General features: G+C 41.9%; 1 protein-coding gene across 4 annotated transcripts in view; it reads left to right on the top strand.

The window, feature by feature from the left end:
* The window catches only part of ENOX1 (ecto-NOX disulfide-thiol exchanger 1), a 617,728-nt gene that overhangs the window by 139,761 nt on the left and 464,317 nt on the right, over positions 1–13,650 (top strand). The gene's annotated exons all lie outside the window — the stretch shown is intronic.

The following is a 13,650-nucleotide window of genomic DNA, read 5'->3' as shown; positions in this document are numbered from 1 at the left end:
ACGAAAAAAAAGGAGGTCTGCTTTAACAAGTATTTAAACTGCCCTAAGGTTTAGACATGGAAAGAGGAAACTTGGGAAGCCATTAAGCCGTATGTAGCTGGTCTTGACATGAGTGACAAATGACATAACAGGTAGAAGCACCTATATTGCATTACGATGCTCTGCATCTTTACCTGAGAGGGTTTCTGGAAGCCTGATTCAATTGGAGACTTCTCAGTTGCGGATCTGGAGACAATCACAACTTCAGAAATATATTTATGAAAGTCGGTTGCCACTGGATTCAAAAGACCATAATCTTATTACTTGGGATATTGAAAAGGGTAAACATGAATAACTGAAAGGAGGTATCGATTAAAGGAGTAATATGAACAGGAATAATGGAATTAAAGTAATTGAGGCAATATTGGGCCTAATGGACCTTGTTCTCTTAATGCTTTTCTTCTGCTCTTGGTATTGAGTCAGCCCTGAAGTTGATTGGACTGTGTGTGCAGAAAGGGAAGGACATGATGGAAGAATTAGTATTGCTGTCTATAAAAAAATCAATCTGTTGTTCTTACAGAAGAACATCAATCAGTCTGTGAAATCAATTAAGTGGGATTTCTTTTTATATTGGACTCACAAGATAATGAGAAGAATGATGAGAAAAGGCGATGTGCTGTGCACATGGTGAGGTACTCAGTGCATATTTCTTGGGTTGAAAAACTGAAAGATGCCGTGAATTTAGTTGAAAAACGTCAGCCTAAGTCCTTTTTTGTCAGTGCTAGCTCAGTCCATTCCTTTTACGCAGCTGACAGTATCGCAAATGGAGATTATGCAATCTCATCGATCTCTGGAGTGAGTCCACTCACATTTCTACTGCTGGACGAGCCAGCCAGCTTTGACTTTGGATCTGTGCATTATTTAGGGTCTGAGCTGGGTTTTTTTTTACTAACCTTGCACCCTATATTGGCAGGTCACATTTTCGAAGCATCATTTTGATGAAGTTACTCCCTCCTCAGAAAACTTCAGTGTCTCCTCTTTGTCTACAAAGTTAGAGGCTCATTGTTCTCTAGAGTTCATTCCGCACTAGATGCCTTTGAAGAGCTTCTACATTCTGATGCCTCCCACTGCCCGTCCACACCGAACGCCCACCGCCTCCTACCCCAACATGCTGGGGAAGACAGATTTGTCTCTTCATTGTGTCATCCCAGTTTTGAACATGTTCAATATTCTCCTTGGAATCCTTGCTCTTATATTTATAGCCATCCAATTAAGAGTTAGTTCTGCCTAAGGCAGTAGTTACATTTCTTATAACTGTGCATTATCAAAAAACGTGTTATGAAGATAATTATTTCAGTGGTACAAATGGTGTTAGGGACCAGAAAATTACAGGTGCACAATAACAAAGTTGTTTTACCTAAAGTTATTTCAGTAATAATGGTGTTTTCCATCTCCATAGGAGTATAACATAAAAACCTGTGCATCACTGAAAAAATATATTTTACTGTATCTCTTTTCATAAGTTCATAGTGAAATAAAATGGTAATTTAAGAAATTCTTTCAAAATCTGCATGACTCACTATGATAAAAAACAGAGACTAAAGACTTAGAGAAGCTGTCTTGTAAGCAAGAGAGCTGTTTTCCCCTTATACTTGCAGCAGCCTTAGTCTGCCTAAAGTAAATATTACTTATCAATCAATGGGCCCCTTTATATCTAATACACATTATGCAAACTCTTCAGAAGAAATATCTGTAATGTTTATTTTTGAAAACCGAGTTTTAGCCCTTTTATTCTCTATGGGGCTTGCCTCTTACCACTTCACTCTTGTGGCCGGTGGTTTTTCCCTCTGAATGCTCTTTTTTTTAAAGTTAATTATTAATTTGAAAGATCTTAGAGGCTGTCCTAAAACAAGGACATACTTTTACTTCCCATAATGCACCACACATCATTCAGACAATGAAATAGATTTTTTTGGGCATGCAATTATGACATTTTTTCATGTACATCCCCTAGTTGACCTTTTCCTCACATCGGGTTCCTCCTGAACATGGGGTTGTGTTTTACTCTTGAAAAAAAATGAGTAATTCTCATCTCAATGTCAATTTGCAAGGATGAAGAATGACCGGTAGGTTTTAGGTTGCAGAATACATGTTTTAGTTCCTGGCCATTCCCGAAAATCTTTTAAAATGATATTGAAGGGATTTGGGTTGGGGTTTTTTTAAAGACATATAAAAATGAGTCAACAACCACAGCACTTTGGAGTCTGGGATGTAGATGGATGAGGTAGCTCATTGAGCTGGCCTGAGAAAGTGGAACTTTAATCTGGAGGAAAAAGGAAGAAGTAACCCAGTTTATACTGATGAACTCTGAAAAGCTCAGGAATTTTCAGCAACAAGAACCTCTTGTAAAAGAGAGTGAAGATAGAATTAAAATTAGAAGTATTGCTTTAAAGTTTAGACCTGCTTTCCAACTGTATACAAGCAGATGACCGTCTTTCTTCCACTCCCACTGAAGAATGGAGATGATACAGATGATAAAATAGAAGGTTTCTAGATTAGAAGGAAAAGTTAAAAGTGGTATTATATGGTTTTGAAATCAGGGATATTGTATTGGTTTACCAAATTCCCTGAGGGCAGGTAACTGCGGGAGACTCCAGGAAACTAAAAAATAAGTCAAGGGTACTGATATCAGGTGTGCCCTCAAAGCAGAGGCTGCACCGAAACAATCTCCCCACCTTCCGGACCACTCTCCAGCTCCCCGCTCTTAAGTCTCAGCAGACAGCCAACGATCATCAGACAGTTCAGGACATTCTCCATCACGAGAGTTGCTAACTAAAAACATGCACACAGGACAGAGAAACAACTTGGAGGAAACCGAAATTTTGCAGGAAGAATAAATCTTAAAAATGAAATCATTATCTTGAGAGAGAAGGGCTGGTGTTGCAACCCTGAACTGAAACAATTTATAAGGGTTAGGAGACAAAATTAAGGAAATTTCCTAGAATATGAAGTAAAAAGAGAAAGAGTAGAAAATAACATAGAAAAAACAAGAAACAAGATTGATGCAACATCCAAAAATGTAATACCGGATGGAGAGAATATAGAAAACAGAAGACAGGAAGCCACTGAAGGAATTATTCAGCAAAATTTCCCACGGCCAAAGATAGGGGTTTCCAGATTGAAAGATCATACCAACACATCACTGTTAAACTTGACAGCACTACGATGTGGCCCAGTAAATGACAGGGTAAATCAATACCAAGAAAGACCTGGGATCCCAGCGATAGGACCAAACACAAGAGTCAGCCAGCTGAGCAGCAGGACTAGTGATCAACAGAGTGGAGTAGGAAGAGGAGTTCAGGAGAGACTTCCTCAAGCTGATGAAATTGATAAAATACCCAATGTGTTTGGGCCGGGAGGAGATTTATAAATCTAAGAAGGCTTTGCGGATAACCTTATGATGAGTATATAGGAAACTAACCCCAATTCAATGTAACAATGATTAACTCCAAGAAAAACAAAAAGTAATGTAGAAAATGAAATGTAATCATAGATTATCACATGACTCAGCTGCTAATGGTCTCTCTGTAGCTATAAGGATATAAAAATGGATACTTAGCATAACTAAAATTGTGATTGAATTTTGAGAGGATGAGAATGTGAGGCATGTATACGTGTCCATATATATAAAGCACCCTTATCGTTCTCATTGGGAGGCCGGTGAATAGTACCTAAAACTGAAAAACCAAGAAGTAGTAATGTTACTTAAATGTTGGTTCTTCTCAGTTTTGCTTCTTTATGGCCCACACAGAAACTGAGAGTTAATGTAGTAAACTACATTTAGGGAAAACCGTATAGAAATGAGACTTCCAAATCAAATCTTTTCAGATTTCCTAATGAGAAACCTGATCATGCTTTCACGAACGTAACTTATTTTTATGTTGCATTTATGCCTGAAATAACTAAATACAATTATTGATCACAATTTCAATGATTTTCCTCTTTAAATTCTTGTTAGTTACTGTCATATACAACATGAGTAATGATAAAAAATATTCTAGCCTTTTCACTTTCAAGTTTTACAGCAGTTAAAAATATAATTTAAAACTTTATTAACTTTAATTCTTCCCTTTGCTATATAAATGCAGTACTTTGATACATACCACTGAATTTTTTTTCTGTGATGGTTTTAAAAAAAATAATGAGGCCTTATTTGTAAAAAGTATGTTCACCCTCATAGTGGTCACCCGTGGGCACCAATAAAAGATTGCATTAGCTTTAAATGGACAGAAGTACCTGAAACCCACAGAAAAATAATTTGGGAAGTTGCTGTTTATACTTTGCCCACCAGTTCCTCTCCACAACTTTCTAGATCCCCGCCTTCAGCCAGCTGTGCCTTGCACATCCAGCAGCTGCGGGCTGCGTCTCCATGAGGGCAGTGGTACCTTCCCAGGGGCCTGTGGAGCAGGCGTTTGTGCCTCTCAGCACAACAGTGAAGACTCTCCAGGCTCTGGTGAAGACAATAGCCAGTTGTGACCTGTCCAGAGCTGCCAGCTGCCCAGAGGCTGAGAGGTGTCCACACCTCATAGCAAACCTGGAACCAATTCATAGCACAGCACTATGCCAAGAGCTTACCAGGTGGGAAGCAGTGATTTCCAGATGTGGAACCGGAGTCCAAAATAATTACTTAAAGAGTTGAAGGCAGTTAACCTCTGGGCCTAGTACTGTTTAATGGTTGGAACTGTGTTATGAATAAATTGGTATAAATACAAACAAATTTTAAAAGTCTCTCATGTGGCCATATTAGATTTTCCAGACCTTTTGACTTATCCAGGCATTGGAGAGAGATATTTTCAACTGTTTTATAGATGAGACTATAAATGTATACAATTGTGGAATATGACCTACATCTTAAATTCCGAGGCTGTTTACGGATTATCTACATGATGTATTCTACTGTTTTGTCTCAATAGTTACGATAAAGAAAAGGACAGACAATATCTGAAGAAAAGAACAATACATCTGAAGATAGAAAACCTTGTTTTTTAATTAAATAAAAAGGAGAAGTTGAAATTAATGGGGATTATAGCTTGTGTTTCGAGTCTTTGATTTTTTTTTCTGTCTCTTGAACGTGCTCCTAGGGAAGTTAGTAATGTCTTAAGAGAAGAATTAGGAAATGAATAGTGTCACTCTTTGAGGAAAGTAGCTGGGAAAGAAGACAGGCTCTGAGAGTATTGGTGGAGAACGCTCTCCTGCAGAGGGGACAGCGCGTGGGGTCCGTTCGGTGCCCTCCATATTCTGGGCTGAATTGGAAGCAATGGTGCTTTAATTTGCTGCTCAGTTAATGGGTCTGCTGATTGGTTCTCATTTTTTTTTCAGGCCTCTAATATTTTCTTTAAAACCCTCTGAAGGGTTTTATACTTTTAGCCTGAGGTCTCATCTCTGTGCTTCATTGTTCCTTTTGTTCTTCAAACACTCTCATTGTGTTGTCCTGTTCCATCTTCTGGAGGTTCCGAGGAACACATGGTAGTATGCACTGAATAATTTGGATGAAGCTTGTGACATGTCTTGATGATGTCAAGCCACTGAAATCCTAGAAAACAGTCCCAGCTTGCATTAGCAGTAGACTAATGCAGGTAAATTTTAGAATCTTAATTTTTTAAAAAATTACATTTTTTACCAGTGATGATTGAAAACATTGGATTCTTTTTTGCCCACATTACTGATTACAATTGCAAACACTTGCAAAAAGTGCTAACGCGACTTCTTACTGTTCCTTGAGGAGCACAGTATTACTTTATCCGTTTGATGGTTATTTAATATCTAAAAAACAATTTTCTAACAGTGTGTCCATAACTGTATGTAACATGTGCATGAACCACAGTGGGAAGTGTACTTTGATATGCAAGCCTAAGACTTGCGTGGTGGGCTTACAGATCTAAGAGAATTTGCCAAGAGAAAATTCCGATTAAACTGGAGGGAGGTTTCTCATTTCCAACTTCATTATGGGAATGGTAAAAAGTAGGATGCTTTCAAATGAAATGATTTCAAGTGATTACTCAGGTAGCTACCAATATTTTGCCCCAGGATTTCCTGGATGTGAACTGGAGGTGAACCCTACTTTATGATCTGAGGAATGGTAGAAAATCCTAGCAAATTAGTTATTTGGGATCAAAGAACCCCACCAGTTGTTGAATTTTTCATTTTCTAGTGTTAAGGAGAGCTGTTGTGAGTGGAGATTAAAAGAAGAGCAGGAACCTGTTGGGAGAGGAGGAATGGGAAAGGAGATTGTTCAGCGTGTCGGTGGAGGGGGCGGAGGACAGCTGGAGGCTTGGCGCAGGCGCACACGAGACGGAGCGTCAGGGAGACGGAGTCAGCTGGTGGACTTTGAGATCTGGGATGGAAATTTAAAAAGAAATATTTGAAATATTTGACAAGTGACATATTCAAAATGACATTTGGAGGAGATGAGTCTTGCTGAGACTTACAAAGTAACAGGAGGAAGAAGGCTGGCGTGTGGCAAGGACTGCAGCTGCAGGAGGCAGAGGGAGAAGGGATTGGACTTGGTGACGGGTTGATAGAAAAGAGAGACTGTAAACAGCAGTTACAGATATCTTTCAGGCAAGGCTATATTGCTGCTTGGGACAACTCCTACCATTCTGAACAGCCCCCTCCCCTAAGAAAGAGTCGAGTATCCAGAATAATGTAGAGTGAACGACCAAGCACCTTCTGGAATAGGTCAGTTCTCCAGTTCTCTTCCCAGTCTTCCCAGCTTGTAAGTCAGAGAATAATGGTAACAAAACAGTTTGCAAAAGGTAGAAATTTAAGTTGGTCATTTCTTGGTTGCTCTGCTACAGCCCTTCCTTCCATTCCACTGGCTTCTGGGAGATCCTGGGACAGCAGTAAGTATGGAGTGTGATCAGAGTTAGTGGTCAGGGAAGGGGGCACAGCCTGGGGGTCTCTGTGTACACAGTATACACAGTGATCAAATCCGCTTGTGTGGCTCAGCATTCTGTGTCGTGGAGAAAAGGAAAGAGTCTTGGATAAGCAAGACTTGGATAAAGCAGCAGATATTGTGAGCTGCTTTGTGGGAAGGCCGAAGGAGGAAAGAGCCAGGGGCGGAGCCGTCAGAGTGGCATTAAACCTGTGAAATTGTTTGATCTACACTGGAAATGGATATTTGCTTCATTAGAGCTGACAGCATTTTTTGCGCTTTTAGGCCATAAAGGAAAGGACAGATTCATCCCCCAAGATGGAGAATTCACAATCTAGATACAGCAAAGTGAGGCCCAAACTGGCATGGCTGAGTATAAGTTCAACCCCCAGAAAGATTTTAATGAGCTGCTCCTCTTTTACAAATGTAATTCACCCTTATTTTTCTTAGAGTATATCGTGAAAAAATTTTAAATCGGCATTAGAAAGAAAAATTTTAAGAAAATCTTGCACTCCACGGGGGTGGAGCTGTATAAACAAGCAAAATTGGATGAAGACACAAACTTACAGTTAGAAAATAAATGGGTCCTGGGGATGTAATATACAGTACGGTGACTAAGTTAATAATACTCTATTATCTATTTGAAAGGTGCTAAACCGGTATACCTTAAAAGTCTCAACACAAGGACATTTTGTAACCACATGGAATTTTGGATGTTAACCAGACTTTTTATGCCGATCATGATCATTCCACAATATGTGCATACATTGAATCATTATGTTATACACCTGAAACTAATTTGTTATATGTCAATTATATCTCAATAAAAAACTTTTAAACAGAACAATAAATTAATTTTTAGATTGTAAAAAAAATTAAGCAGCCCTCGCCACATACCAGGATCGATGATAATAGTGTGCACTTGGTTAGCTCTAATCTGGAAATCCTTTTTGATCTTGTATTGGTCAGGGTTTTCCAGAGAAACAGAATCAATAGGTACGCACATATGTGTGTGTGTGTATGCATGCATGTATGTATAGTATAGATGTAGTAAGAAATTTGTTTTAAGTAATTGGCTTATGCAGTTGTGGGAGCTGGCAAGTCTGAAACTCACAGGCTAGACCAGCAGGCTATAAACTTAGGCAGGATTTCCATGTTGTAGTTCTGAGGCAGAGCTCCTTCTCCAGCGAGCTCAGGTTTTTCTCCTACAGCCTTCCACTGATTGGAGGAAGCCCACTCAGATTATCCAGGGTAATATTCTTTACCAAGATATTGGTCATGTTAAATCACATCTACAAAATACCTTTTTAGCAATATCTAGACTAGTGTTAGACCAACACTGGGCACCATAACTGGGCACCATAGCCCACCAGGTTGACACACAAAATTTTATCATCGCAAATCTCTCACTTTTACTTTAGTGAAAGAGCAGAGTTGGCTGTATTTTGTCCCATTTCCTCATTGTTGAAATCTTTACAACAGAGAAAGAGATTCTGCTGGTGATTCAGTGGTGGCAGTGGCAGTTTTAGTGGTACTTTTTTATGTCAAATAAAAAATGTGTGTTTGAAAATCTGGGTAACATCAGCACCTTTGTTCTGTCACACAGGATACCAAATGGTCGTGTCTGCTCTTCCTGGTAAGGGGGTGGGGATGGGGTGCGGGTTATCGACTTCCCAAGCTGTGCAGTGAGACTGGTCCACAGGCTGTGTGACAATCACGTGGCATGTGGGGAGTTAATATTTTCTGGGAAGAACTTTAATGTTAGAATTTACTATCTCACAGATAAATTTGAAGCCTTAATGTTATGCTCTTCTGCTTATTTGCATTTAATATGCATGCAAACTCACAACGTATACTATATGCTGAGAACATAATTTATACATTGGTAGTTTCCCTGGTTGTTAGTAATTTTGGCCGCTTTAAAAATTAATGCTTTGAAGAAGTATATGTTATCAAATTCATATGTAGCATCTTCAGTTTCCCGAGAAAAATATGTAGTACGTCCCTGGAAAGAGGGATCTATGCTGTAATGCTCTCTTTGTTTAAGGATATTAGGCATAATGTTAAACTTAAGATGTTTTTATTTTTCCTAGGAATGGGTTTGGATTAGGTGTCAGAGATGTTTGTCTCCACTAATAATGCTGAAAAAAAATCTGTGTTTCTGAAGCATGTTTGCAACCTGGTACAATTGGGCGTGGGTCATTTTAGCTGGTAAACACACCTCACAGCACAGAACAGCATGTCGTACTTTTAGGTGGAAGGTAACTTCTGCCTGTGTAACCGAGAGCAGGAGAATCCCAGAGAGAGACTCTGTAGTCTCTGTGGCTGCTGGTTAAGCTTGTTGTCTTGGCAACTGAAATACAGCCATCAGTTCTTTCCTGAGGCACGGAACTCCAGTCATCCTTAACTCCGCCATGACCTTTTCTCCCAGCCCCTTCCAATCTGTTCCTGGGTTCTGCTTGCAGTCCCAGACGGCTTTGAGTTTCCTCTTCCCGCCCAGCTCCAGACCACCCCCAGCTTCTCTTCTTTCCCCTTCGGACAATTGAAACCTCTTCACTGTCCTCCCGGCTTCTCAGCTTCTTTACTCTCCTACCAGACCCAAACAAGGCTTCCCCAAACTTCCTTCCCACTATTGAAGAAGGTCATCTTTCAGCTGAGACCTGTGGACTCCAACATTCCGTGCAGGGAGCAGACATTGCCCCTCGGCTTGTGCGGTCTGCTCTGGCACACTACTGTGCATAGGTTTTTAGTGTTGTTGTCTCTGAGCTGCACATCTGCATGACCATGGGACCCCTCCTCCTCCACCTTACCAACGCTGTGGACCACTTGACGTAGAGGGCTAGGTCTCTAAGATATCTGCTCTTCTCATAGTCTGCTCTATTTTAAGTGATAGTGGGAGAGGACTCCAGCTGGTAAGCTTTATTGATACCACCGTCATCATCTTCATAAATATCATCACTACCTTCTATGTCAGCATAGTACTAGTTGCTTTACCAAGGGACTGAATTCATCTTGCCAGTGGACAGGGACTCAAAGCCCAAGCCAGGATTTCCGTGCGCTGTGAAGCTTGGCGAAGGGCTCCAGTGGGGATATGAGACACCGTCTTGGCTTTGCTCACCACACACGTGTCCTGGGGCCCTGCTGCATCTGCCAGGTTGGGAGGCAGCTCACCCCGCATCACTGCCCGCCCCCAGCAGAGGCCCCTTCAGGCAGCCAGACTGCCGAGACGCAGAGCTGAAGGGGCGCCATTTTCTAATTCACTTGCCAGCTCAGGGGACATCATTTACTCATTTGTAGCTTGGTATCCTGTAAGCTTGGAAAGGTCTTAAAGTATATATGTGAAAATCACAAGAAGAAACAAAGTGAAGTTTTCAATTAAGAGGAGAAAACATCAAAAGGAAGAACAAATCTACTCCCTCTCCCACACTTAGTCAGAAATCTTGCTTTTGCTTTTGAATTATGTGACAGTGTTTGATGAACTTGATGTTAAGTACCAGGTGAAAACAATTTTGCAACAAGAACAACATCCAGAAAAAATAATTTGTGGTAGTTTCTCTTCCTCTTTCTTCTTTCTCTTCTTTCCCCTCCTCCTCCTATTTTTTTTTATAATAAGCAGAGCAGCTAATAAATGCATAAAGTATTTTGGGTGGCTCAGAGATGCATTTTTCAGGCTGAATTGTATCACGAGTAGCTCTAACTACGGGGTCCTGTGTGCTCTGGGCAGAGTGGCCTTGTAATTGTCATGGAATGTTTAGGAACATGGAGGCTTCATGCTTGATTTACACAGAGCTCAGGAGTGTAGAAACGTGAGCCTGGCTTTGGAGTTGAGACACTTGCTGATCCCTCCCATGGCTTAGGATTTCCCCAAAGAGTCTGGGTCGAGGGAAGTGACAGGGGTCCCCAAGAGAAAGCCCTGAGTGAAGAAACCTGCCAGAATGAAAAGCAGACTGAGCGATGGGGCCTGGTCTGAATGTCCCATAGAGCAGGGATTCCAGGTTCCAACTCCCTTGACCTAACTAGCTTCCCCTCAAGTCCCGTTACCAACAACAGACTCATCTTCACAGGCACAGAACAAGTATGTTGTGGCATACACAAGGGTCAAGGCGTAAAGCAGGAGGTCAGCAAACTCTGTCCCTTGGGACAGATCAAGAGCCTGTGGCCTGTTTGTGTAAGGAACAAAGGCTAAAAATTGTCTGCACGTTTTTAAAGCATTGTAAAAAATAAAGAGGAATGTGCTGGAGAGACATAGTATTTAGGCCTGTGAAGCCTAAAATATTTATTATCTTGCCCTTAACAGATAAAGTTTGTCAACCCCTGCAAAGAACTGGTTGGAGATGCCTAATGACCCTTTCCTGGTGGCCCTTTTTGCAAAGAAGAAGGCCCAAGAGTATAAATGGGTTCCCCGGTGCCTGGGCTTTGAGGTTGGTGTTCTAGAGGAAGTTCTTTGACCAGAAAATGTCAGAAGTGTTGATGGTGACTTATACAGGGCAGGTGACAAAGGTTAGTGGAGCAGAGGAAGAGCATGCAGAGGAGGGAGGGCCGTCAGGCAATAGGCCTTGGAGGACCCCTCTCCCCCACTGCCGGGGCATCCGGAGGGAGTAACCGGGTGGGGTGGGGAGAACTGGGACTTAGGCTGTCATTGACTTTCACAACATTTTGGGGGCACCGTGAGTGGGGAGGCTGGGTGTTTGGTTGGCACTTATGTCCTGTAGTCCACAAAGTGTGTCTCATTTGTAATTGTGAGAACTCTGAAGCAGACAGAAAGGGTGTTGCTTTTTACCTCAATTTATAGAGAAAAAAATGATGGATGCCTCATTAGAGATGTGTCCTACTCAAGGTCGTATAGTTATCCTCTGGTGGAGCTGGAAGTCAGGCTCAGATATTCTGGCTGGTAACCCAAACACCATCCCCAGAGTCCGGGCATTGTCACTACGGAGGGCTAACTCCGCCCCACTCCCCAGCACAAAAGCTTTCTCACTCAACAGCAAATCTGTGTGTTCATTATACTAACATATAAAACAGCAGAAATGGTTAGAGCCGGAACTGTGTGTGTCTCAGCGCAGTCGTCTTCTCACGTGGAAGACAGGCATGGTGAGAACTCTTCCCAGAGCGTGCACGGGCAGAGGCAGTCTCTGGCTGTGTGTGTCCGGTGACTCGGGGCCCACACAGATTATTTGGACTATCTAGTTCTATTTTCATAATGAACCTCTGAAAGGAACAATAATGACACTATGACATTCTTCATCAAAATTAGAGACAGTCTCACTGTGTCTCATCAATGTCGGTATAAGAACATGGTGGTAGGTAAGCCAGGTGGCCTGTTCTGTGTGTGTAGGCCTTGTCTATCAAAAGCCATCCTTCCTACATGACAGGAGAATTTTATAGATTTACTACCATATCCATACATTGATTTTCTTTTTTTTTTTTTTTTTTGTCATAAGTGTGCAGGAGAGCCCTCTGTGGTCTGTGATCTGCAGAGACTACCTCTGGTTTGGTGTGAACCTGAGCAGTGGATTTGATCTTGGAGTCACTGTCACTGATACATATGGCAGGCAACCGTGGGAATTCATCACAATTACAGCTGCCCCGCTGTCCGTCTCAGACACCCCATCCATAGTCAGATGAGGGGAGCACTGAGCAATCTCACTGAGAGTGATATCCAGGGACTCCGGGAGAATGCGGTCTTTACACTGCTCATAAAATATGTTAAAAAATAAAGTCTTAAAATTAATTCTTGAGAATAGTGAGGACAGGAAGAAGAGTATAGCAATTCACGCGGTGCGCTTTTCCTCGGAGCAAAAAGCGTCACTTTCTCGAAGTGGGTATTTCATCTCTTGCAGCATCCTTAAGGGGGCTAGGCCAGCTGTGGGCTAGCGGCTCCTGAGCTGACATCAGTCTTAGCCTTCCTAACTCCTTGTACCTTTCTGATTTCAGCTCCAACATCTTTTCCTACAGCGCCTCCTCGCCACCCAGGCCAGGGTGTCCTTCCCTCCAGCTCTGCCCTGTGCGTTCTCTGTCCTGTCATCCTCTTTTCTTTTCCTCCTAGCACTTGTCCCTCTTTCGAGTGATTTCTTCAGATGTGTTAGCCCGTTTTCTGTCTCCTTTGTACCTCTGGAATGTGTGCTGCACAGAAACAGAAGCCAGCCATGACTCTCTGGTCACCGTGGCTTGCCGTAGCACTGGGACAGTAGCTGGCCTGTTGGTGGGTGCTCCAGAAATTCAGGGACTGAATCAATGAGTGACTGACTTGGTGAATTAATATTGCTTTCCTGTTGCTCAGTCCCACATTATCATCAGCCATGACTCTCTGGTCACCGTGGCTTGCCGTAGCACTGGGACAGTAGCTGGCCTGTTGGTGGGTGCTCCAGAAATTCAGGGACTGAATCAATGAGTGACTGACTTGGTGAATTAATATTGCTTTCCTGTTGCTCAGTCCCACATTATCATCAGCCATGACTCTCTGGTCACCGTGGCTTGCCGTAGCACTGGGACAGTAGCTGGCCTGTTGGTGGGTGCTCCAGAAATTCAGGGACTCAATCAATGAATGACTGACTTGGTGAATTAATATTGCTTTCCTGTTGCTCAGTCCCACATTATCATGCCCAGGTATTCAGTTGTGGTGTTTTCCTAGATGAAGAATCCAAAGGGACTATATTAATTTTCCATTGTTGCAGTAACAAGCTGCGACAAACTTAGCAACTTAAATAGTACAGACTGATTATCTTAAAGTTCTGGAG

The sequence above is a fragment of the Saccopteryx leptura genome, chromosome 4, assembly GCF_036850995.1.
Source record: "Saccopteryx leptura isolate mSacLep1 chromosome 4, mSacLep1_pri_phased_curated, whole genome shotgun sequence".
In the NCBI taxonomy this organism is placed as follows: Eukaryota; Metazoa; Chordata; class Mammalia; order Chiroptera; family Emballonuridae; genus Saccopteryx; species Saccopteryx leptura.
Note: the sequence above shows the minus strand (reverse complement) of the source record. Positions and strands in the feature narration are given on the sequence as shown.